Below are 24,944 nucleotides of genomic sequence, written 5' to 3'. Positions count from 1 at the left end.
ACTGTAAGCATACATGGTCCCCTTATCAAACGAGCTGTGTCAGGCAGAATTTTGGGTTGTTTTCATGGCTTCCACAACAAACTTCTTAACTTTGTCGCCACCCTGCTGTGTAATCCACAAAAAATACTGGCAAACTTTTATCATTTACCGATATTATTTCAGCGCTTCTTGCGCAGCTGTTTACATTCCCCTCACCCGCCATATCCTAAACTTATAAGAACGCTACTACACTTGATCTTATACAAAAGGTTCTTAGAAGTGCTGTTTGGGGAGTAGCCTATAGACAGGGGCTTGGATTGGCGAAAGCTCGCCTGGCAGCGGAGCGCCAGCTCCATGCCAAGATCCAACTAACATAGTTTTAACTGCAGCACCTTTAATCTACTACTAGTTCACTGCCTCCATACATGGTCCCCTTATCAAACGAGCTGTGTCAGGCAGAATTTTGGGTTGTTTTCATGGCTTCCATGTTAACTTTGTCGCCACCCTGCTGTGTAATCCACAAAATATACTGGCAAACTTTTATCATGTACCGATATTATTTGAGCGCTTCTTGCTCACCTCCTTTGGTTCCTCTCTGCCACCCATTGGTTTGAAGCCTGAGTCCATTTAGGGTATGTCGCCATGACACTCTCTAGCCTGCTGCCGCTGCCTCTGCATGCCGTCCCCTATAGTGTCAGGGTCAATTATTGGATGTTTTAGATGCTATCTAGCTTCATTCTGTCACTCTGTCATGGCCATGCTGTTGCCCATAATTTTGGCATAATGTTGCGATTATGCAGCCTCAGAGGCATCCATGCATGCTGCCCCTGCTGTTTCCTGTCCATTTCCGTGGTGTTTCCATCCTTTTCTGAGGTTCCCAGGTGTTTGGCCAAGCTTCCCTGTGCAGAGCCTTGGTCCCCTTGAAAAATGCTCGAGTCTCCCATTGACTTCAATGGGGTTCGTTATTCGAGACGAGCACTCGAGCATCGGGAAAAGTTCGTCTCGAATAACGAGTACCCGAGCATTTTAGTGTTCGCTCATCTCTAGTCAGCAACAATACTCAGGTAGGCTGTGGCGTTGCAACGATGCTCAATTGGTACCAAGGGACACAAAGAGTGCCAAGAAAATATTCCCCACACCATGACACCACCACCACCAGCCTGAACCGTTGATACAAGGCAGGATGGATCCATGCTTTCATGTTGTTGACGCCAAATTCTGACCCTACCATCCGAATGTCGCAGCAGAAATCGAGACTCAACAGACCAGGCAACGTTTTTCCAATCTTCTACTGTCCAATTTCGATGAGCTTGTGCAAATTGTAGCCTCGGTTTCCTGTCCTTAGCTGAAAGGAGTGGCACCCGGTGTGGTCTTCTGCTGCTGTAGCCCATCTGCCTCAAAGTTCGACGTACTGTGCGTTCAGAGATGCTCTTCTGCCTACCTTGGTTGTAACGGGTGGTGATTTAAGTCACTGTTGCCTTTCTATCAGCTCGAACCAGTCTGCCCATTCTCCTCTGACCTCTGGCATCAACAAGGCATTTCCGCCCACAGAACTGCCGCTCACTGGATGTTTTTTCTTCTTCGGACCATTCTCTGTAAACCCTAGAGATGGTTGTGCGTGAAAATCCCAGTAGATCAGCAGTTTCTGAAATACCCAGACCAGCCCTTCTGGCACCAACAACCATGCCACGTTCAAAGGCCTCAAATCACCTTTCTTCCCCATACTGATGCTCGGTTTGAACTGCAGGAGATTGTCTTGACCATGTCTACATGCCTAAATGCACTGAGTTGCCGCCATCTGATTGGTTGATTAGAAATTAAGTGTTAACGAGCAGTTGGACAGGTGTACCTAATAAAGTGGCCGGTGAGTGTACATATATATATGGAGGGGTTATGTGCCAATTTCCTGGACAATTGGAGCAACTTTGGAGAATCTTGATTGATTTTCTCATCTCTGTTCATGGGGATAGTGGTCCGGCTGCTTTCCGCTGCCTCTGTCTGGCATGTATATACATAATACACTGGGGCTCATCAATTATTCTTTGTGTCATGTGTATTTCTTGTACTCAGACATCACAGCGTTTAATGGTTTGTTCCAGTATTAGTCACTGGTAGTTGTCATTCCCTTCCCTGAGGCCGTCAGAATTGCAGTATCAGATGAACAGGACTACAGACGGTCACCTACTTAAGAACACCCTACTTACAGACGACCCCTAGTTAAAGACGGACCCCTCTGCCCCCTGTGACCTCCGGTGAAGCTCTCTGGATGTTACTATAGTCCCAGGCTGCAATGATCAGCTGTAAGGTGTCTGTAATGAAGCTTTATTGATAATCCTTGGTCCCATTACAGCAAAAAGTGTTGAAACTCCAATTGTCACTGGGGCAAAAAAATGTCAGAATCTACAATTCTAAAATATACAGTTTCGAATTACATACAAATTCAACTTAAGAACAAACCTATGGAGCCTATCTTGTATGTAACCCGGGGACTGCCTGTATTTTATGCTAATTTCTGGACTCCCATAGGGGTTAATAGGAGTTGGCAATATTTGGCATATATGGGAATATCCCTTTAAGCACATAAAGCTGACAGATCTACTTTAATAGATTATTAGTTTATATAACATGAAGAAACAGCTAGTTCAGATGCTTATACATTGATTTACCAGTTTTTTACTGCGGGGGATGTGACTGTTTTTTACTGTACTGTAAATCTGGAATTCTACATTGATTACTGATAAAATATGGTCTGGTTATAATCCAAGTCACCAGCGATTTAATGTAACTAAGATAATAACTAGTGAGGAGTAGACCAGCAAAAATTCTCTTCAGGTCTGACAAAGTTGCCATGAAACTAGTGATGTGTCCTTCGCAAACGAACCGGCTCTAAGAGCTGACTCTTGTTCGTGAACGACAGAAGCCAGCTCCCATCAGTGAGCCAATGGCCTGCGGCTCCCTATTGGCCTGTGATTGGCCAATATGGCCTCCCGATGGGCTGTGATTGACTGGCCCGTGGCCCTCTATTATATATTTAATAGGGGAGTTGTGCAGGAGCCAGAAGAGCCGGCTCTTCTTAGTATGCAAAGCCTAATGAGCCAGCTGAATCAGGTAATTCCCATCACTACATTAAAATACTGTGGGTGCCAATTTGGGCAAGGACTAATGCTCTGGATGGCTTCATCGGGTAGCATGGATCATTCCCAAAATGGCGCCGCCGAGCACCGAAACCAGGCCGGTCCGCTGAACACAACTAACACACACAGAAAAAAAAATGTGCTTGTTGTGGCTTTTATGGGGCATCCAGGGAAAACAGACGTTTGCAAACCTCTGTGTTAATAAATACAGATTGGTGCCCAAGGATATCCGCTTACCCCTCCAAGCAGTGACGTGGGAGTGGTGTTCAGGGAGGGGGTATACATTCAGTACAATTGATCACTCTCAAGGGCACAAGGGGGAAGTTTACCAAGGAAAATACAATAGGGGTGACTGTATTAGGGTATTGTAGTTACACTGGTGTACTTTAGGGTACGGATACAGGTACCACTTGTATTGAGTTTTGAAACACAATGCATCTGGAGCAGGGAGGGACTTGTGTTGATCGCATCTGACTGCACCTTTATTGTTTGTCCCCCAACCCCTATGAGTAAATTAGATTGAAAAAGTGGGTTTGACTTGCGCTTTGTGCATTAAATAATAGCACACAGCCTGGTGATTGAAAAGGCAGGGAGATTGTTGTCATCTATGTCCAATACAAGCAGATTTTAGGAGGCCTCAGAAGATAAGCTAAAGAGATGGAAAAGCTGAATCCTTGGTGTACACGGATCCAGAGTTACAAAAACTGTTCACAAATAAAGAATAGGCCGAATTTTTGTGACCCAAAGCATAAAAGTAATAAAATAATGGTTTAAAAGAAGAATTTGTCTTTTAAAATGACCAAGTCAAAGTCCTTAAAGGAAACCTACCACCAGGGATCTACATAACAAGGTAGATGCGATGGTAGGTTCCTATTATCGGCCTCATCCCCATACTGTATCCGGCTTATCTAAGAGTTCAGTAGAATCTAGGAAAAGTTTATCTTTCATTTATGCAAATCATTTCACTCCAAAGTACATATTTCTTAGATTCTGCGCGGAGCGGGAGCAATGGCTTCTCCACATCCCTGTAGCCACGGCCAATTCCACCCATAAGCGTGCCACCGCCATGTTGTGAGCATGCATGTTCTGCGACAATTTCCAACTGCACAATGAGAATGCCAAAGTGAAGGTAGGAGGGCGGCACAGACGTGGTGATGTGGATTGGGGTGTGGAGTAGTCATTGCTTCCACTCCATGGCACAGCTACTGTAAAAGTAGCCACGGCTGATAATTTGCATAAATGAAAGCTATGTTTTTCTTAGATTTTACTAAACTCTTAGATAAGCCGGATACAGTATGGGGATGAGGCCGATAGTAGGAAACTACCATCAGACCTACCTTGTTATGTAGATACCTGATGGTAGGTTCCCTTTAACCCTATTGGGATACCAGGACCTAAAAAGAGAGCTGCACCCAAGGGATCCCAGAAATATTCAGGAATTAAAACCAATTCTATGGGGAATGGTCCAAACTTCCAACTCAATGCTACAAAAATTTTTTCAGAGGTTTCTACTAAAGTGAGATCTTTAGGTTGTAAAGGTTAAAGGTGACACTCAGAGCCCTTTCTGTGGGCACCCAGCACAGAATTTACCAGATAGGACTCAAGGCTTCCTCCTGCAGTCCAAGACAGCCCAGGACAGGCCACGCTCAGTGCTATTCCAAAGTGACACCTACTTGGCTACCAGGACTAGAGGAAGAGCGACACGGTGTTGACAGAGATGGATTATCGATGGAGCTCCTGTTTCCTCTTCAAGGGACCCTGGGGGGAAACTACAATCCAAATGTCTCCTGTTTTCTATTGTATTGGTGTCCTCAGGACGCCAATACGATTGAAACTTGTGATACAGCAGAGATCAATAGGTCACTGCTCAAATTGTCATGTTGGCACTTTGCGACGTAAAAGTGGGTTTTGATTGTAGTTTGGGCACTTTGTATCTAAAAGGTTCCCCATCACTCTCCTAGACTGTCAGTAAAAGATGTCTCTTTGTTATTACTTTATTTCGATTATTATTACGGTAGCTAAAACTGTGATTATGTATAGGAATAAAAGCAAATTTTATTAGCGGTCATTGCAGAAATCCAAAGTCATTCCAAAGGGTTCACTTACTTTTTTTTCTTGCATTTAGTCCAATTTTATGGGGTCAGAAACCTGCCCTATTCATATATACAATAAACACCTTTAATCAAGTCATACATTTGCAAATCTTGATTCTCCTAAAACATTCCTGCATAGAGTAATGGAGCGGGCGGTGAATTGGGCGGCGCGGTCCGAGGGAGGTCATTTGTGTCATCAGATGCCCTTTCATTATATTCGCTGCTCCAGGCCCCTCCAGCAGCGACGGCCTGGAAACTGTCTACTTTCATATTGTTTGATAATCAAATCCAAATTCCAGCCTGAAGCGCAGAATGCTGACTCCTAACAACCTTTCCTAATGGAAAATGTAATTTATTTTCTAAATAAATGCCACATCTGCACAAGAACACATATTGGAAGACTTAATGTAGCTGAAAGTAATTTGTCTTAGGTTACTTTAAAAGCTCGCACTTGTCTTTTCTTGTGATATAGAAGAATATTGCTGGATTTACATGCAGGTTCTTCCCATCCCTCGTACATTGGCCTCGTGTGACTGTGCTGCATTGTAGATGTCACACTTATTCCCCAACATATTGTTCTATGAGTATTACAGGGCATTACTTCTAACAATACACACTATGGGGCGACAATTATTTATGATTTATGTGAGAGAGCACACGGAGGCACATGGGTGCGCCTGCGACCTGGAACTTGAAGAGGTCCTGAGTTGGGGACCAGAATGTCACTTTTGCTGAATGGCTTCACTGCCTCCTGTCCTGATGAATTTCCAGGATCACAGTCCCCTCCAGAGGTGTCTTGGGACCGAAAATAAGAAGAGGAGGAAGAAGAAGAAGGGGGCCCTAAGGGGTGTTGGGGTACTGTCATGGGTGCCCCTGCTATCTATGTCTTGGCGATCTACGTCTTGTCTCCGTGGCGTCCCCGCTGCAGTTTCCCCGGACCCAGGCTTACCCCTCCAGGCTCCTCCTATGGATCCGATTAGGCCATGCGCGTCACCCGCTCTCTAGTGTGCCGGCTCTTCAGGATTTGAAGGCCAAGCATCCTGGTGTTTGGTGCTGGTTTATCTGGCTCTGCTTTATAATCCGCCGGCTCCCATCATGCACCGCTGGATCTTCAGCCATATTCCTGTGAAGTGAAAGCCCTCCTGTGTCTCCCGTGTTCCTGTTCCATGTGCCAGTCTGTTCCTGCCTGCCTGTGCCATGTGTCAGCTCCTGTGTTCCTGCCGTGAGTTCCAGTGTGTCTCCCAGCGCTGTTCTCCCACTGTCACCCCAGTCTTGGACTGTCTCCTGCCACTCTACATTGGCTGCCAGGATAGTCGACCCCTGGGATGACCTGGTGGCACCCCGCCACAGCAAGACCATCCAGCTCTGCGGCGGGCTCTGGTGAAGACCAGGTGCCACTTAGACTCTGGTCCCGGGTGTTGGCTAGTACCATCTCCAGCGGTGGTCCACAGGGTCCACTGACTCCGCTCAACCCTCACGACTCCCGTGACCTGTGACAGATAGTACCCGTTTAAGTCATATTAAAAGTCACATTCAGAAAGTCGATCATTAATGTATAGTGAGTTGTCTTCCAAAAGGAGGCATTGGAGGTATAGTTTCCGTGTTCCATCAGACCATAGTGTATGACAGCAGGTCAGGGAAATATCACATTCCTACTAAGCAACCATTAATGACCCATCCTAAATTTTAGTAAAATTTAGTTACATCGGGCTAGAAAACCAATTTCATATTGTTCATTCCACCGTCTAGAAGTCCATAAAGTGTTGTAAGAAAAGTCATTTACTGTATTTAATAATCCCCTTTGTTTTTTAAACTGCTGAATATGAAAATGTAGCAGGATTATGGGACAAATATATGTGTCACTTGCCATAAAAATAGCCACCGGTACAAAAACGGGACTTTTTTGTTAGTATAAAAAATGTGCAATTTAATTGCATGATTATTGTTTCTCATCAAAAGCAGGAGCCCCAGAGACATAATCACAGGAACGGCTCATGTATAAAATGATTCTCACGCTTTTCTCCCATCCCCTCTTGACTTATTATTAGACTTTATTTATGAAATGCCAACTTATTCCACGGCGTCACCCATTAGGGAGCTCGGCGCGTGGGAATACAGACGCGGTAACTGCTGACCCTGCTCAGTTATTAACAGCCGGTGTCACATTATAATAACAAGGCCTTAGATTATGTGTCATTATTTTGTTCTGTATCATTTTCAAATTTGACAAAATTTGGTTTTCCTTACAAATGACTTTGCTTGAATCACATTTGAACGGTTATTTGCATATAATCATCAAAACCTTTACTTCTCTAAGACCTTAAACCCGTAGGGGCCATGAGGTGCCAAAACTTCAGTTTTTATGGCACTTATGGCTTGGCTGATAATATAGGGGAAGAGGCGGGCAGTGAACCTCCTGACCACAGAACATCATTCAAAGAAGTAGTGATGTCCCATGGTCTGAAGATGCTACTGAAGGCCCAAGAGGATCCTGTGACTTATGGGACTTCTCCTAGATGTCACTACTTAAGACCAAAATGCAGAGACATAGGGGTTCATTTACTAAGGGTCGTGGATCACACTTTCGTCGGACTGTGTTCCGCTTTCGGAGATTGCATGGCTTGGTCAGGTATCCTGGGATTTTGGTGCATGTGATAGCTTTTTGGCACAGCTGTGCTTGTTTCCATGCAACACAATTTAGGGGATGGGCCGTCGGACGATCTGACTGATTCGGACTGAGCGCGAGATTTAACTTTCAAATTGTGTCGCAAGACAATGCACTTACATGCACCAGGAAGAAGAAGGTGAACTCTGTCGGACGCACAGTCTTAGTGAATCGCAGCACAGTGCATTATCGTCGGGCAATGCACTTTCTGTGAACTCAGCAAGAATGTAAGTAAATGTGCCCCATAGTGCAGGAACCAGAAGATATTCACAATAAGACATAACCCAATCCCTGGTCCCCACAGGGCTTTCAAGAATTTCTGGAAATCCCATTTGAAGTTAAATTTCTGATATTTGGGGTCTGATTGGTGTCAGTAATGTTGACTGAATAGGAAACAATGAAACTTCACATAAGCCACATAATAGGTTCCATAGACTTCATTGCAGTATAGCAAATGCTCATACTGAACTTCTATGGGATGACTTACAGAATGGCTGATCCAGATGTCATATGAAGCATAGGGAGGCTCGGGGCAACCAGCAGTCTGACCCCCTTCAACCAACATTCTCATACATCCCAGACAATCAGAGTTTTATCTTCTATGGATAAATTCCTAATTGTTTGGAGCCTAATTGTCATGACCTGTCGCAATTGGGGACTGTAGACCCTATGAGCTTCCCTACAGTAAAAAATATTTTAGGTTCAGTTCTGTCATCTCTTGATTTCTGTGGGTCCTCTGGGGCAGCTTACAGGATGGTTAAAAAAAGCTATTAGTCCTAAGCAGTATAGGGCCTAGATCTTTTAGCCAGATGGGAGGACACTACTTCTAAATTGAGTAGGGGGGGTTCCTACAAGCCATTGTTGCACAGAATTACACATTTCACTCTCTGGTGTACAACTTATGGCTTGGAGAACTTCATCTTACATCAGGTAGGTAGACTTTGATTTTCTAGAAATGATGGAAAGATACAGGTTGGACCCACATCTCCATGGGATGGCACCCTATTTCAGCGGTATGTAGGGAAGAGGTGATCATTTCCTAATCTGAATTATTCTGTTCCCATTGTTTCCAATATTTAAAATTGTTGACCCTTGATTTTGAGTCAATAGAATTAGTGATAAAGTGTCTGATTCCTAGGAGCCAACAAATGGGGGGGCCACCAATCACAAAGATGGGGTCTCGTAATGCTTGTGAAGGAATCCCAACTGGCTCTTCACTGGTCAATAACCTGTCTTGAGCAAGAGAGGTTCAAACATATAAATCACTACTGTTACATCTGAGCCGATGTTATCAGATGCTCATAAGGTGCGGCTGAGGATGCGCTGATGCGTCTGAACATTTAATGCCGTTTTTGGTTTGTTTGAACACCGGTGCATTTCTTCCGCTGACAACCTTGATTGAAATGCACTGCCCCTGTCAGTGTCTTGCAGCTCTGCTACAGGGGTTAACCACTTTTATTGACAAAACATGGTGTTTTTGTCTGAAATTCTGAGTTCTGGCCCAATCACCTCCAGCCCCAGAACTCTGACATCACATGAGACATCTGCCTGCCCTAGGTTCCGGCTGTGTATCCCGTTATTCAGTTTTCTGGTATCTTGACCTTTTCTTATAGTCAGACTATCCTTTTGCCTTGTAATTTTGTACAGTGTTTGTTCTCTTGGATCTTACCCTATCCTGGTGACTATGATTAGCCATTTTGTAATTTGGCACATGAAGGGAATGTCAACTAGTTGTCTACTACTGTTTAACGTAGGCAAGGCAATGAAGCAGGGATAGCTGAAAAGGGGCTTTAGTTTCAGGGTCCACTGTCTGGGTAACCTGTCTGTTCCCAGATCCTGCGTTATAAATACACAATTTAACTTTTGGCTGGTCTTGGCTCTTGGTCTCCAGCAGGGACTCTCTTGTTCAGTTGATTCTCACATTGAAGAGCTTTTTCTTGTTCTCTAAGGTCTGATCTTCTACCCGTCACTTAAACAGGGTTAGTGACCTCTCTGTCACTGGTTTGCCAGGCTATGCTCAGCTCAATTGATCTAAGCTCCAACATTACTATATCATTAACATCCTCATTCAGCAATACTTCATTCTGTGGGACTGATGGACGCAGCCGTACCAGCATTGTTTTCCTCATTAAGCTATTAAGTTAAGTTTCATAAGCTATATGGAGTGGTAGTGCACATTCTTTGCACAAACTTTTACTCAGTTTTATTGCTGTTTTAGCTTCTATTACTAGGTGATGGTCAGTGTAAGATTCCAGAGTGTGGGCAAGGACTCTCTAAGCAGACACTTCATGATCCCTCTGTGCAATGAGATGCTGTGTGCTGACAATGTGCTTAGATTATCAGGGTACAGGTTTATCTACACCTTTATTTAGCTTCTGACCATTCTACTAGTATCTGGCACAAAAGAGAGACAGATGAGAGATGAAATATGATCAGATACATAAGATGGATATAACACACAATGATATTCTCAGCTTTGCTATCTCACCTATAACACACACTGTCAGCTCTGCTATATGCCTCCCTCCTGGATAAAGATCTTATCTGTCTGTAGCTTGTAGAGTAATTCTCTGCACACTGCTTGTCAGCAGGAAGTGCCTGTGCCTGAGCTGGTCTTGTAATGCAAGGGGTAGGGACAGGAGGCAGAGAGCCCTGCAGTGTGCAGACAAGAGAAGCTATTCATGAGAAGAATCCGACCATAGTCAGAAGATTTCCGGTCATATCCAGGGGATCCAAAATTGTGTACACCAGGACTGATAGAGACAGGTTGGAATTATATCTGTGAAATGCTGTATTTTTGTTAATAACAGTGAATTAGAGAATGTGTTATTTTGTTAACCTGAGAATCTCGTCTTCGTGGGAGGAATACCCCTTTAAGCAGTAGAAATAAAAGGAATGGTAAATCTGTCTTCCCGGCGACTGGAACAATCCATCTCCTTTCTACTTCTTAGAATATGTTGCCGCAGTCAGAATAATAATCTGATTGATTAATTTGACAAAATCCAAAAAGAATGAAAAAAAACCTGTCATTAAAAAAGTTTCCCCCGTAGCAACATAGGACAATGTTGTGATTGGCTCCAGCAGCTTCTGCGGATCAGAACCCCCCAATCTCCTATACGGTGTCCCCTGAATCTCGATACCTCCTGCCTCCATCTCTGATTCCCTTCTGATTGGACGTGTTATTGCTCACTCGGCTGATGATGCCTCTGACAGCTCTTTCTGTATGTAAATGAGATACAATTCATCTTGAGGCCATGGCGTTCTGGCAGGCTCGTCAAAAGCGGGGAAAAAAATTCTACCATGAATGTTATTTAATTTTAACCAATTCCTGACACTTGTCCTGTATTGTACATTGTGAAATCTCCCAGTACCTGCGGTTTACCAGTAATCGCCCCCAAGAGCTTCCGCATCAGCGGCACTAAGCTGACCCCCAGAACAGGTGGGTTCACCAAGGTGTCCTAAATTATTATAATGAATAAAGAACATTGCCCTTGGATGAGTTAGCCTTCAGTGCACGTGAATCCCGAAGCTAATTAAAACTGAACCCATTTTGGGTTTATTTCTATAAGAGGAGAGCGGAGAGCCAGCTGCGCAAAGTTTGTCAAAATGAGTTACGGGAAATCTTGTTACTGGGGGTCAGAGAGAGTCTATGACTGTGCCTTTTAGGCACGGAGCCAGTGTCGCTCATGTTCATATGTAATCAGGCTCATTCTGCTACCACAGGAGTCCGTCGCATTACAATAATACGGCGGGTAAAGCTGGCCTTAACTGCAGGCCCACCGTGCCCTTTAAAAACTCATTTGAAACTTCAATTAAAGAATAACTACAAAATCTCATCCTGAGTCACATTTATATCACCCTGCACATCTCTATGGGGCTGTGACAGGCTGGAAAAAGCTGCGATCATCCGGAATTTGAGAAAAGTTAAACATTATTTCTCAATAAAACATTAAAGAGGTTTACTAGGAATTGTGGAGAACCTCATGGGGGCCAAAAAAATAAAGTCTACTGGTTCCAGCATCATGGTGGTCTTCAGTTCCTCAACCCTGCAGACTGGTACTGAATTGTTGAGGGTCATGGGACCCACTGTGCCCAATAGAATGGGATCAGAGGTGAGATGTTGAATTGATTTTTCTTGGAGAGGAGTGATATTCCCAGTATTCAGTCACAAGGCAGAGGCCAGGATTAGTGCTCATCGGGACTCTAAAATATGAGAGTATGAACCCCGCTAGACACAGGATCCTGATATCTGTAGGTCCCCGGGTGCCTTAACAACCTGAATCCACTCTTCAGCCACAGCAGAAGCAGAGGAGGAAGCCTCCTAGCCTAGAACATCGGCCTTGTGGTTGTCTTAAAAGGACCATATGTCATTTTATTACTGTATAAATGTATCTACTCCTTAACTCCTTCCTGTTAGGAGAGCTGTTTAATAGTTACATTTATGCAGCATTTCCATTACAACCAACTCTTAGAAGGTAGCAAGAGAGCTCAAGTCACAGTGCCCAGTAGCCACATCCCAGTGTCTGCTCCCAAATCCCCAAGTCACAGTGCCTGCTCGCCAAATGTGAATTTTAAAGTGCCTGCTCCCCAATTGCCAAGTCACGGTGCCTGCTCCCCAAATGCCAAGTCACAGTGCCTGCTCCCCAATTGCCAAGTCACAGTGCCTGCTCCCCAAATGCCAAGTCACAGTGCCTGCTCCCCAATTGCCAAGTCACAGTGCCTGCTCCCCAATTGCCAAGTCACAGGGCCTGCTCCCCAATTGCCAAGTCACAGGGCCTGCTCCCCAATAACCACATCACAGTCCCACTCCCATATCACCAGGTCATAGTATCTGCTCCCCAGTAGCCACATCACAGTGCCTGCTCCCCAGTAACCACATCAAAGAATCTGCTCCCCAGTAATCAAGTCACAGTGCCTGCTCCCCAATTGCCAAGTCAGAGTAGCTGCTCCCCAGTAGCCACATCACAGTGCCTGCTCTCCAGTAACCACGTCACAGTGCTTACTCCCCAGTAACCACTTCACAGTGTCTGCTCCCTTATTGCCAAGCCTCAGTGCCTTTTCCCCAGTAGCCACATCATAGCGCATGCTCCCCATTAGCCACATCATAGCGCATGCTCCTCAGTAGCCACATCATAGTGCATGCTCCCCAGTAGCCACATCATAGTGCATGCTCCCCATTAGCCACATCATAGCGCATGCTCCTCAGTAGCCACATCATAGTGCATGCTCCCCATTAGCCACATCATAGCGCATGCTCCTCAGTAGCCACATCATAGTGCATGCTCCCCAGTAGCCACATCATAGTGCATGCTCCCCAGTAGCCACATCATAGTGCGTGCTCCCCAGTAGCCACATCATAGTGCATGCTCCTCAGTAGCCACATCATAGTGCCTGCTCCCCAGTAACCACATCAAAGAATCTACTCCCCTGTAACCAAGTCACAGTGCCTGCTCCCCAATTGCCAAGTCACAGTAGCTGCTCCCCAGTAGCCACATCACAGTGCCTGCTCTCCAGTAACCACGTCACAGTGCTTACTCCCCAGTAACCACTTCACAGTGTCTGCTCCCTTATTGCCAAGCCTCAGTGCCTTTTCCCCAGTAGCCACATCATAGCGCATGCTCCCCATTAGCCACATCATAGCGCATGCTCCTCAGTAGCCACATCATAGTGCATGCTCCCCAGTAGCCACATCATAGTGCATGCTCCCCAGTAGCCACATCATAGTGCGTGCTCCCCAGTAGCCACATCATAGTGCATGCTCCTCAGTAGCCACATCATAGTGCCTGCTCCCCGGTAACCACATCAAAGAATCTACTCCCCAGTAACCAAGTCACAGTGCCTGCTCCCCAATTGCCAAGTCACAGTAGCTGCTCCCCAGTAGCCACATCACAGTGCCTGCTCTCCAGTAACCACGTCACAGTGCTTACTCCCCAGTAACCACTTCACAGTGTCTGCTCCCTTATTGCCAAGCCTCAGTGCCTTTTCCCCAGTAGTCACATCATAGCGCATGCTCCTCAGTAGCCACATCGTAGTGCATGCTCCTCAGTAGCCACATCATAGTGCATGCTCCCCAGTAGCCACATCATAGTGCATGCTCCCCATTAGCCACATCATAGTGCATGCTCCCCAGTAGCCACATCATAGTGCATGCTCCTCAGTAGCCACATCATAGTGCATGCTCCCCAGTAGCCACATCATAGTGCATGCTCCCCAGTAGCCACATCATAGTGCATGCTCCCCAGTAGCCACATCATAGTGCATGCTCCCCAGTAGCCACATCATAGTGCATGCTCCCCAGTAGCCACATCATAGTGCATGCTCCCCAGTAGCCACATCATAGTGCATGCTCCTCAGTAGCCACATCATAGCGCATGCTCCTCAGTAGCCACATCATAGTGCATGCTCCCCATTAGCCACATCATAGCGCATGCTCCTCAGTAGCCACATCATAGTGCATGCTCCCCAGTAGCCACATCATAGTGCATGCTCCCCATTAGCCACATCATAGCGCATGCTCCTCAGTAGCCACATCATAGTGCATGCTCCCCAGTAGCCACATCATAGCACATGCTTCCAAGACGGGTACTGAACTGTTGAGGGTCACAAGACCCACTACGGCCAATAGAATGGGATCATATGGTCAGAGCTGAGATGTTGAGTAGCCTCGTCACAGTGCCTGCTCCCCAATAGCTATTGGTCTTACCTCCTGACCGATGGTTTCCTGTGGCAGCTGCTGTATGGAACGCCACTCACTACTAGAGCGTAGTTGTGCACGTTCACAAGCGAGTTATGTGGATAGTGCAATCTACGCTGTACTTCTCACTAGTCACAAAGTGATTAGGTGCAGTGCACTCTGAGGGTCAGGGGCGTGGAGCCAGATAACAATAGGCTTTGATTCCCACCAACCTGGCCTAGAGGAAGTGTAAAAGGTAAGAAATGGTACAAATGTAGAAGTCCGAGATTTTCATTAAAAGTAAAGTTAGACAAGGACTTTGCACTGACTCTATATGCTGTACATATTTTATCCAAATGTTTGGAGCTGACACATTTAGAGCCAAGGACTAAGCTCATTAAGAGTCATTAATGGTCAGATATAAAACCCTATCTTCATTCTAGTTCTAGATTAGAGATGAGCGAGCACTAAAATGCTCGGGTGCTCGTTACTCGAGCCGAACATTTCCAGATGCTCGAGTGCTCGTTTCGAGTAACGAGCCCCATTGAAGTCAATGGGAGACCCGAGCATTTTTCAAAGGGACCATGGTTCAGGAATAAAATGTGTTATTTAATTGAAAAATAATGTCTTCTGATAATTTGCAAACATCTGCGATCTATTCTTCACTGTTCCGCGCGTATATTATCTCCCGACAAGTTAGCAGATGTAAAGAACAGTGAAGAACAGAATAAAAACAGTGAACACAGTGAACACAGGATCATTTAAGATAAAAACACAGTGCAGAACACAGTGCAGAATAGATTACAGATGTTCGGCACATCTGCTTACTTGTCGGGAGATACGCGCGGAACGGCGCGAACAAAATAGCATGTGAAGAACAATATATATGTGTGTGAAGAACACATTGCAGATGTTTAAATACATCTGCAATGTGTTCTACACACATATATATTGTTCTTCACATGCTATTTTGTTCGCACCGTTCCGCGCGTATCTCCCGACAAGTAAGCAGATGTGCCGAACATCTGTAATCTATTCTGCACTGTGTTCTGCACTGTGTTTTTATCTTAAATGATCCTGTGTTCACTGTTTTTATTCTATTCTTCATTGTTCTTCACTGTGTTTTTTTTAATTAAATGCTCGATCTCGAGCAGGGGAAATACTCGTCCGAGCAACGAGCCGTCTCGAGTACCCTAATGCTCGACCGAGCATCAAGCTCGGACGAGCATGTTCGCTCATCTCTATTCTAGATGTTTGAGTACTGGGTAAGAATAAAGATGTATTTATACATGAAGACAGATTTGAAGGTCTGACACCAAACTCTACAGAACAGATCATTTACTTTTACATCTAAGGCCCCTCGGTTCCAGCCTTCTGCGAAAGAACAGATAACAGCTTTGCTCATCCAAACACAAAAATAGTCATTTCCCCAGAGATCTCATCCCAGAAGACACGGGAAAAACAGAGTTTGCTGACGCCCAATGGCAAATGATCACGTTTCATTCTTAATAGACAGTTCCGCTGGGATCCGACTAATGGCATTTCTGCATCACTGTATGGATAGTTTTCTCTCTGTAGGTTAATATCTGTGCTGCATCTGTCATGCCTCTGTTTTATGAGTTATGAATAGCTATCAATCATGGGCGGAATGAAGTGAAGCATCTTGTAATTCAAAATGAATTGTAAAAAGGATGGGGGGGGGGGGGATGCAAAAGGATTCGGTTACTCAGTATCTAGCCCCGAGTGGGAGCGGTGGCATGTCACAATGAAGGGCATAGATCTCTCCATGGCTTAAGCAGTAACCAAGGAATCACTCTGCTGACCCTGACCATAAATCTATATGACGTTAGAAAAAGAAAACGTGATTTAGCCAATTTTTGATTTTTGTGGTCTCGTAAGATGGATCGCTAGGTTACATCATTGCAAACATGAGGTCATGACCAGAGCAACAGATGAGATTGGAGCTGTCCATTGTTACAAAACTATGTTAAGATGGGAATGGATCATCAACTTTTTATACCTGTTTTTTCTATACTTTACTGAGAGAAAATAGAAAAGCTCAGTTCCCTGCATTTCAACCTCCTCTCTAAATATCTTTCTTTATCTGTATTATTCCCTGTTGCAGTGCTGGTCCGAGAGGTAGACAAAGATTAAATGCCTGATTCATTTGCTTAGTTTCCTCTCAATCAGCTCATAAAGCTTCTTTGGGGCTGGATTTCCCTTCCAGTGATTTGGTTTACTTACCTATTTGCTGATTCTACAGTATCTGACCTGTGTATAAGTTGACGATCTTCTGCCCAGTTTTCTGACTATCCCTTACCTTTTGATTTTGTACAGCATTACCATCTGGTTGTGACTTTGCTTTGTATTGTTGACTACTGTATTGATTCTAATTTTGTCGCTAACATACACTCTTGACTTAGCTTGCTGACCTATACAGTGTAGGGAACCTTGCCTAGTTGGGGGACATCTATGGCGGTAGTCAGGGATAGGAGAGATTTTGTATAATACTCCACTTTACCCCCCCCCCCGACCGGATATCGGGGCTTATTTACTAACGGTCCGAACGCTGCACTTTTGTCGGGTTTCCCGAATATTTCCGTTTTGCGCCGAATTGCCCCTTGATTTTGGCGCACACGATCGGTTTATAGCACATCAGTGCCGGCTTTCACGCGACAGAAATCGGGGGGGGGGGGGCGTGGTCATCGGACAACCGTCAGATTCGGAAAAACTGTGGAGTTTATAAAATTCTTTGTCGCAAGATTGCAAGATCACGCACTTACATGCACCAGGAAGAAGAAGGTGAACTCCGGCGGACCTCGGCGCAGAAGCGACACATGCAGGAACTCGGGCGCACAATCTTAGTGAATCGCAGCAGTGCCGGATCCTCGTCGTACAACGTGCCGCGGGATCGCGACTATACCCCATTATCTCTATGTCATCTTCTATCAATACCATGATGCCTCAGCACAGCATCACATGAGACAGCACTGCTTTTTGTGTGATCATCCTTCTTTCTATTTCCTCAAAAAAATCTTGGAGACCATACTTATGCAGCCATGATCCAGTCTGATATAACAAGGAGCCATATGTATACCTCTCTACGGGTGGTCCCCAATTTACATATAGGATCATTTCTATAGGTTTGTTCTTAAGTTGAATTTGTATGTAAGTCAGAACAGTTACATTTATTAAGTGGAACACCAGACAAACCATTTTTTGGTCCCCGTGACAATTTGATTTTGAAAAATTTGGGTTGATAAGAGAACAATGATTAACAATAAAGCTTAATTGAAGACATCTTACAGTATATCCCTGCAGCTGGGGCTGAAGTTTAGTATATTACTAGCATCCAGAAAGGTCACAGTGGGCTCAGAGGTCAGTTTGTAACTAGGGGTCACCTGTTCACCCTTTTCTGTCCATAGAGAAGCAAGTGGCCGGCGCCAAAATATAGGAAATGTCCTTGATTTTTCAGCGCACACTGACCGAGCGCCAAAGGCTTCCATGGTGACCAACATCCAAATGCTGTGCATGGGGCTTAGTCGGGTGCTCTTAAGTCAGGGACTACCTGTATATATTCAACGTTACGTTAAATGGGTAGTCCAAGATTAGAATGTAAATACACGAAATCCATACATACAACATAGGTTGCATAGGTTTGTTCTTAAGTTGAATATGTATGTAAGTGGAAACTGTATATTTTATAATTGTAACCAGACAAAAAAAATTTTTTGCCCCAGTGATAATTGGAGTATCAAAGTTTTTTGCTGTAATGGGACCAAGGATTATCAATAAAGCTTCATTACAGACATCTTACAGCTGATCATTGCAGCCTGGGACTATAGTAACATCCAGAGAGCTTCACCAGAGGTCACAGGGGGCAGAGGGGTTTGTCTTTAACTATGGGTCGTCGGTAAGCCGGGTGTTCTTAAGTAGGAGACTGCCTGTATACAGTAGGTCAAATTTATGTCTTTCCTCAAACAATACCCTTATTGCCTTTAGGCTGTGCCTGGTATTGCTGATCATCCCTATTATAGGACATAGAGCTGCAATACCGGACATAGACTATCAACAAGAGTGGCAGTGTTCAAGGGAAGGAAACTTACTTTTTCCCTTTAACATTTATATAAAAAAATAACAACCCAATTTTCTGATAACTTCCTCTTTCGAAACCAGTCGTCATCTATATCCTTAGTATAGTAACATGTGCAGCCCTTTAATCCGCAGCGTTTGTGCTGACTTCTGATCCTCGGTCAAGTAGGAGTGTAAGCAGGAGCCGGCCGATACATTATTGTGTTCAGATTGAACCCAGTAAGCGGCGGAGCTGTGATTTATCATGATACCAGAGAGAAATAAAACACCTTCCTCATAACGCTGTGAAATCTAAAAAGATTGAGTTAATCCCAAATTGAACTCACAACATGAAGTGGAAGTAAGCGATGGGGGCGCCGCCGGAGAAATAGTCATTTGCTATATGTTTATTTTTGTTATGGGATGAAGAAAACTTGGTTTTTGGGGATAAAAGGCTGAGATTTAGCTCCAGTAGATAAAGTTCTATAAGTTCTCTAAAACCATTGAAACCTATGGATTTCTGAGACGAGAGGAGAACTTCAAAGTTGAAATCTTGTTGGTTGTAATTATGTTTTATGCAGTTTTTTTTATATCTTTCTTGTATATTATGGGGCAGATTTACTTACCCGGTCCATTCGCGATCTAACGGCGCGTTCTCTGGATTCGGGTCTTCCGGCGATTCACTAAGGCAGTTCCTCCGACGTCCACCAGGTGTCGCTGCTGCGCTGAAGTCCGCCGGAGTTCACGATCCTATACTTGGTGAAGGTAAGTGCGTGTCCCGTCGGGTTTTCGATCGCCTACGCCCCCCGATTTCCGTTGCGTGCATGCTGGCGCCGATGCGCCACAATCCGATCGCATGCGCCAAAAACCCGGGGCAACAGGGAATATCGGCGCATATCAGAAATATTCAGGTAACACGTCGGGAATGGCATTAAATCTAATGCCATACGAGGTCCGCACCTGTGGACAGGTGGGCGTAAGCAAGCAGGGGCGCGGTACCGACTTACTACAGTGCATGACAACAGGAACAAAGGAGAAGGTAAGTATAAGTATTTTTGTTTTTACAGCCCCCCCAAAGCCGGATATATCCTTTTTTTAAAAGCTGGACAACCCCTTTAATTTCAATTTAAATGAGCTGCAATACCATACACAACCCATGAACAGGTGTGGCGCTGTTTATAGAAGACAACAGCCTTATACAACCCTTGTATAATCCTGTACAACCCCTTTAAATGGTAACGGTGTCATCCTTCTTCTCCCTGCTGAGACATTGAGCTCTTACCCCAGGATTTCATTATAGTAATCCAGCATTTTGTCAGCTCACCCAACATTTTAGTCACTTTTTTTCTTTTTTCCATAAAACAGCAATTTAATAATTAAGTAGATGAAATCCATAAAAAAACTAAACGAATTAAAGAAAGGAGGGGAAAAAAATACATTCTTGTAGAAATACATTTCTTGCCGTTAAGTACAATTAAATGGTTCTTCGGATTCATCGGAGAAGCGATGACTAGCAAAGGTGTTTTTTTCCCCCGACTTTTTTTTCCCGTGTTTTTTTACAGCCATCAAGGCGCCAGTAGTGTAAATGACAGGCGGTGACCCCCGCACGGTCCTTCCAGCTGTCCTCCTAACAATCCCCAGGTGCTGTCTGTCAGCGCAGGACTTCACTAGAAAAGTTCAGTAACAAAAGGAAAGTCTAAAAGAGAGCACAAAATAACAGCTACAAAACCTTCAATTAGAGGGGGACCAAAAGTTTTCTAGGGAGCCCAATCATTACTGTTTGTCCCCCTACATGGAGAGACCCCCCCCCCCCCCCGCTCCCTCCAAGCACACAGCAGAAGAGCATCCTCCTAACCCTCTCCTACAACAATATGGTGCCAAATCATGAACAGTACCTACTATTTTTTACAAAATATTCTACCCAACACAAGTTTTGATCTGTAGGGGACTCCAACAAAGAGTGAGACCCTGCTAAGCTTAAAGGAAATCTACCATCAAACCCATCATGATAAACCAGGGGCACTTACTCATAGATCCAGGCACCGTGACTGTGGGAATCCTTTTATATTTGTTATCCATGGCCGCCTTCCTTCTAAAATCAACTTTTAACTTGCTGCTAATGACAAGGGCTTTGGGGGGCGTTACCAGAGCACCAATGTGCTGCAGCTTCGCAGGCTGTTACACTGTGCAAGGAGCACTTCTCCCCTCCCTCTGTGTGCTGAAACTCTCTGCTTCCGTAGGATTACATGAGGCAGAGGGAGAAGTGATGTGCTGAGATAAGGCATGGTGAGAAAGGCCTGTGAAGTTACAGCACATAGGGGCTCTGGCAACACACCCAGAGCCCTTGTGGCTCATAAGCATAATTTTGAATGCTTATTTTAGAAGGAAGGAGGCCTTGGATAATACATATGAGAAGATTCCCACAGTCACAGGGCCTGGATCTATGAGAAATGTCCCTGGTTTATCAGGATGGATTAATGGTAAAGGCAGAAGCGTCGACCAGTTCTCAGATGTTGGTGTCTGGATCCATAAAAAGTCTCTGGGGGAATTTATTATCAAGGAAGTTGGTAAAAAAAATAACTCCAGCACATCATGAAGTCTGTCCTAAGAGCTTTTTTTATCCGGCTAGGGTGGGCTCCACCCCACATCCAGGAGCTACTCCACCTCCCAGACCACCTCTTTTATGGAGTGACATTTTTTGAAATTCTCTATATCTGTACTTTCTGTGTAATTTCGATCTCCTTATTAATGGATGCAACTCCCTCTCCAGTGCCGGGATATGACGCCAACACCTATTGCATCCTCCATATCAGGGGTGTAACTAGGAGAGGCAGGGCCCCATAGCAGGCTTCTGCATGGGGCCCTCCTTATCACTTATAAAATATATATACTGTATGTTTATACTCACACATGCAAGTTACAATAATGCACACACATATAGAGCATATACACACTCACATAGAGTGCCATATACAAACATACAATATATATACTCACATACAGTATATACAGACACCATATGTACAGTATATGTTATATACATATTATGCTGTACAAAGCATAATAGGGGTCATTTACTAAGGGCCCGATTTGCGTTTTCCCAACGTGTTACCCGAATATTTCCGATTTGTGCCGATTTCCCATGAATTGCCCCAGGATTTAGTCGCACGTGGATTGTGGCGCATCGGCGCCGGCATGCACGCGACGGAAATCTGGGGGTGTGGCCGAACGAAAACCAGACGGATTCGGAAAAACCGCCGCATTTAAAACAAAAAATGTGTCGCAAAGCTTGCACTTACCTTCACTTGGAATAGGCCGGTGAACTTGAGCACGTTCCGATGCTTTTCAGCGCAGCAGCGCCACCTGGTGGACGTCAGAGGGACTGCCTTAATAAATCCCGGCCGGACCTGAATCCAGCGCAGAGAACGTGCCGCTGGATCGCGAATGGACCGGGTAAGTAAATCTTCCCCAGTATGTATATAATGGTCGCACATCCTCCACTCTTTAGTGTGTCAGGTTGGGTGCCGGGGCCCCCTGACACTGTGTGCCCCATAGCGGCTGCTACCACTGTAGTTATGCCCCTGCTCCAAATTTTGGCAAAATTGTCCCCCGTTTAGTAAAAATTTTACAAGCTCTTCCAATACCTCCCCTCCTCTGACAATCCATGTCACCAGCACACGGGGATAACTATGCGGCAGATTAATGTCATCTCCGATATTATTATTCACTGTAGGTAAAATCCGCGCTCCATGGGATACAACAAAATGCTAAATCCACTGCTCCCCCCTCTCCGCCAACTGTTCCTGCCTGGGGCTAGGACTCATCCCTGTTTTATTTCCGCTGTAGCCGCAGTTTGGAATTTCACCAGATTAAAAGAAACTTTTTACCTCTATTAAGCCCAGATCCCCTTTCAGCGGCCGAAAAGACTGAGCTCTAACAGCATCCGCTTTGCTCCGGCGTGGGCTCCATCCATCAGGCTGACAGAGGAATCCGATGGGCCAGTCATATTGTCTATATTTCATACACAAACATCAGGCTTGCTGACAGCACTTTGCACACTCGGAAATTGCTTTCGCTGTGATCTGAATTTCAACTAGAGCCGTGATTTCTTTTTTTTTTCCCCGTTTCTCTTCCCCTCCCTCTCCCTGTATGTTTCTCCGGCTGTGCGACCCTCTGGAATATCTCCAAATTAATAGCGCAGGATACCCCGCATCCACGTCCGAGATTATTTTTTTATGTTTAGTTGCAAAATTTGCAATTTCCTAATTTCTAATTTTTCACAGACGGAGCGGTAATTTTTTTCCGGCTCCTTCCTGCGGTCGGAATATAGCGTAAAGAGCATAACTAGGGAAGGAGCAGCCTGGTATTACAGATGCTGCCCTATGGCCCTGCCGGAAAATGTGTTTCATGGAGGAGGCAGTGAAAATGATGACACTGTAAAAGGCCGGGGAGAAGTTATAAGTCTTCCTGGGCAGCTGGTTATAATCCGCTCTGTTGTTATCGGGGATAAGTGACAGGATATTTAAGCAGGTTGGTTAACTATTCGGCCATACAAGGAGTGGGGGTGCGCTCAAAGATTATTACTCCATAGGGCCTGTCCACATGATGGAAATGGCCCCCATTGCTTCTAATGTACTAACACTCCTGTCTTTTCCTCCAGCTTTAATACCTGGTGTATTTCAGTATCATAACCCATCTATTACCCACCGCAGCCCCGGACATGAAATGGATTTTCATTACTTTTTAGTAACCGTAATATATATTCAAGTAGAACAGAGTTCAGGAAATCCATCTTGCTGAAAGTCGGCCATAAATGGCTACATAAAAATACTGGCAGCCCCGGGGAGAAAGGACGGAGATACTGGGGGGGCTGTAGGGTGTTATTATGTAGGGTTATCCTTTCATATAAGGGGATGTGTGTATGGGGTATTGGAATGAAATAAGGGGGTTAAAATGTGGTTCTGTCTGGACCCCTTTGTTTATATTCTATGATACATGCAGGGCCGGATCAAGGCTGGGGGAGGCACATGGGCGCAAAATCTGGTGGGGGCTCCCATTGAATGTAGTTTAAACAGAGTAGAGCAATTGCTATATAAAGCCTCTCCAGTAATAACGATATACAGCTCCTAGTATTCACTATATACAACCCCCCAGCAATCACTGTATACAGCCTCTAGTAATCGCTATATACAACCCCCCAGAAATCACTATATACAGCCCCCACCCATCACTATATACAACCCCCCAGCAACCACTATATGCAGCCCCCCAGTCATCACTATATACAACCCCCCAGAAATCACTATATACAGCCCCCACCCATCACTATATACAGCCCCCAGCAATCACTATATACAGCCCCCAGTAATCACATATACAGCCTCTCCAGTAATAACTATATACAGCTCCCAGTATTCACTATATACAACCCCCCCAGCAATCACTGTATACAGCCTCCAGTAATCGCTATATACAGCCCCCCAGCAACCACTATATGCAGCCCCCCAGTCATCACTATATACAACCCCCCAGAAATCACTATATACAGCCCCCACCCATCACTATATACAGCTCCCCCAGCAATCACTATATACAGCCCCCAGTAATTACATATACAGCCTCTCCAGTAATAACTATATATAGCTCCCAGTATTCACTATATACAACCCCCCAGCAATCACTGTATACAGCCTCCAGTAATCGCTATACACAGACCCCCAGCAACCACTATATGCAGCCCCCCAGTCATCACTATATACAACCCCCCAGAAATCACTATATACAGCCCCCACCCATCACTATATACAGCCCCCAGCAATCACTATATACAGCCCCCAGTAATCACATATACAGCCTCTCCAGTAATAACTATATACAGCTCCCAGTATTCACTATCTACAACCCCCTAGCAATCACTGTATACAGCCTCCAGTAATCGCTATATACAGCCCCCCAGCAACCACTATATACAGCTCCCCAGTAATCACCATATACAACCCCCCAGCAATCACTATATACAGCCCCCACCCATCACTATATACAGCCCCCAGCAATCACTATATACAGCCCCCAGTAATCACATATACAGCCTCTCCAGTAATAACTATATACAGCTCCCAGTATTCACTATATACAACCCCCCAGCAATCACTGTATACAGCCTCCAGTAATCGCTATACACAGACCCCCAGCAACCACTATATGCAGCCCCCCAGTCATCACTATATACAACCCCCCAGAAATCATTATATACAGCCCCCACCCATCACTATATACAGCCCCCAGCAATCACTATATACAGCCCCCAGTAATCACATATACAGCCTCTC

The 24,944-nt window shown here is 45.0% G+C and overlaps 1 protein-coding gene and 1 long non-coding RNA gene across 2 annotated transcripts in view; one reads left to right on the top strand and one right to left on the bottom strand.

Annotated features, from left to right (window-relative positions):
- LOC140103801 (uncharacterized) overlaps positions 1-22,664 on the bottom strand; it is a 76,179-nt gene extending 53,515 nt beyond the window's left edge. The window contains exon 1 of the long non-coding RNA XR_011850185.1: positions 22,503-22,664. This is a non-coding gene — a long non-coding RNA (uncharacterized lncRNA). The remainder of the gene's footprint in view (positions 1-22,502) is intronic.
- The window catches only part of AGBL4 (AGBL carboxypeptidase 4), a 1,134,440-nt gene that overhangs the window by 953,636 nt on the left and 155,860 nt on the right, over positions 1-24,944 (top strand). The gene's annotated exons all lie outside the window — the stretch shown is intronic.

The sequence above is a fragment of the Engystomops pustulosus genome, chromosome 10, assembly GCF_040894005.1.
Source record: "Engystomops pustulosus chromosome 10, aEngPut4.maternal, whole genome shotgun sequence".
Taxonomy (NCBI): domain Eukaryota; kingdom Metazoa; phylum Chordata; class Amphibia; order Anura; family Leptodactylidae; genus Engystomops; species Engystomops pustulosus.
The sequence above is the reverse complement of the archived record's forward strand: the minus strand, read 5'-3'. Positions and strand labels throughout refer to the sequence as shown.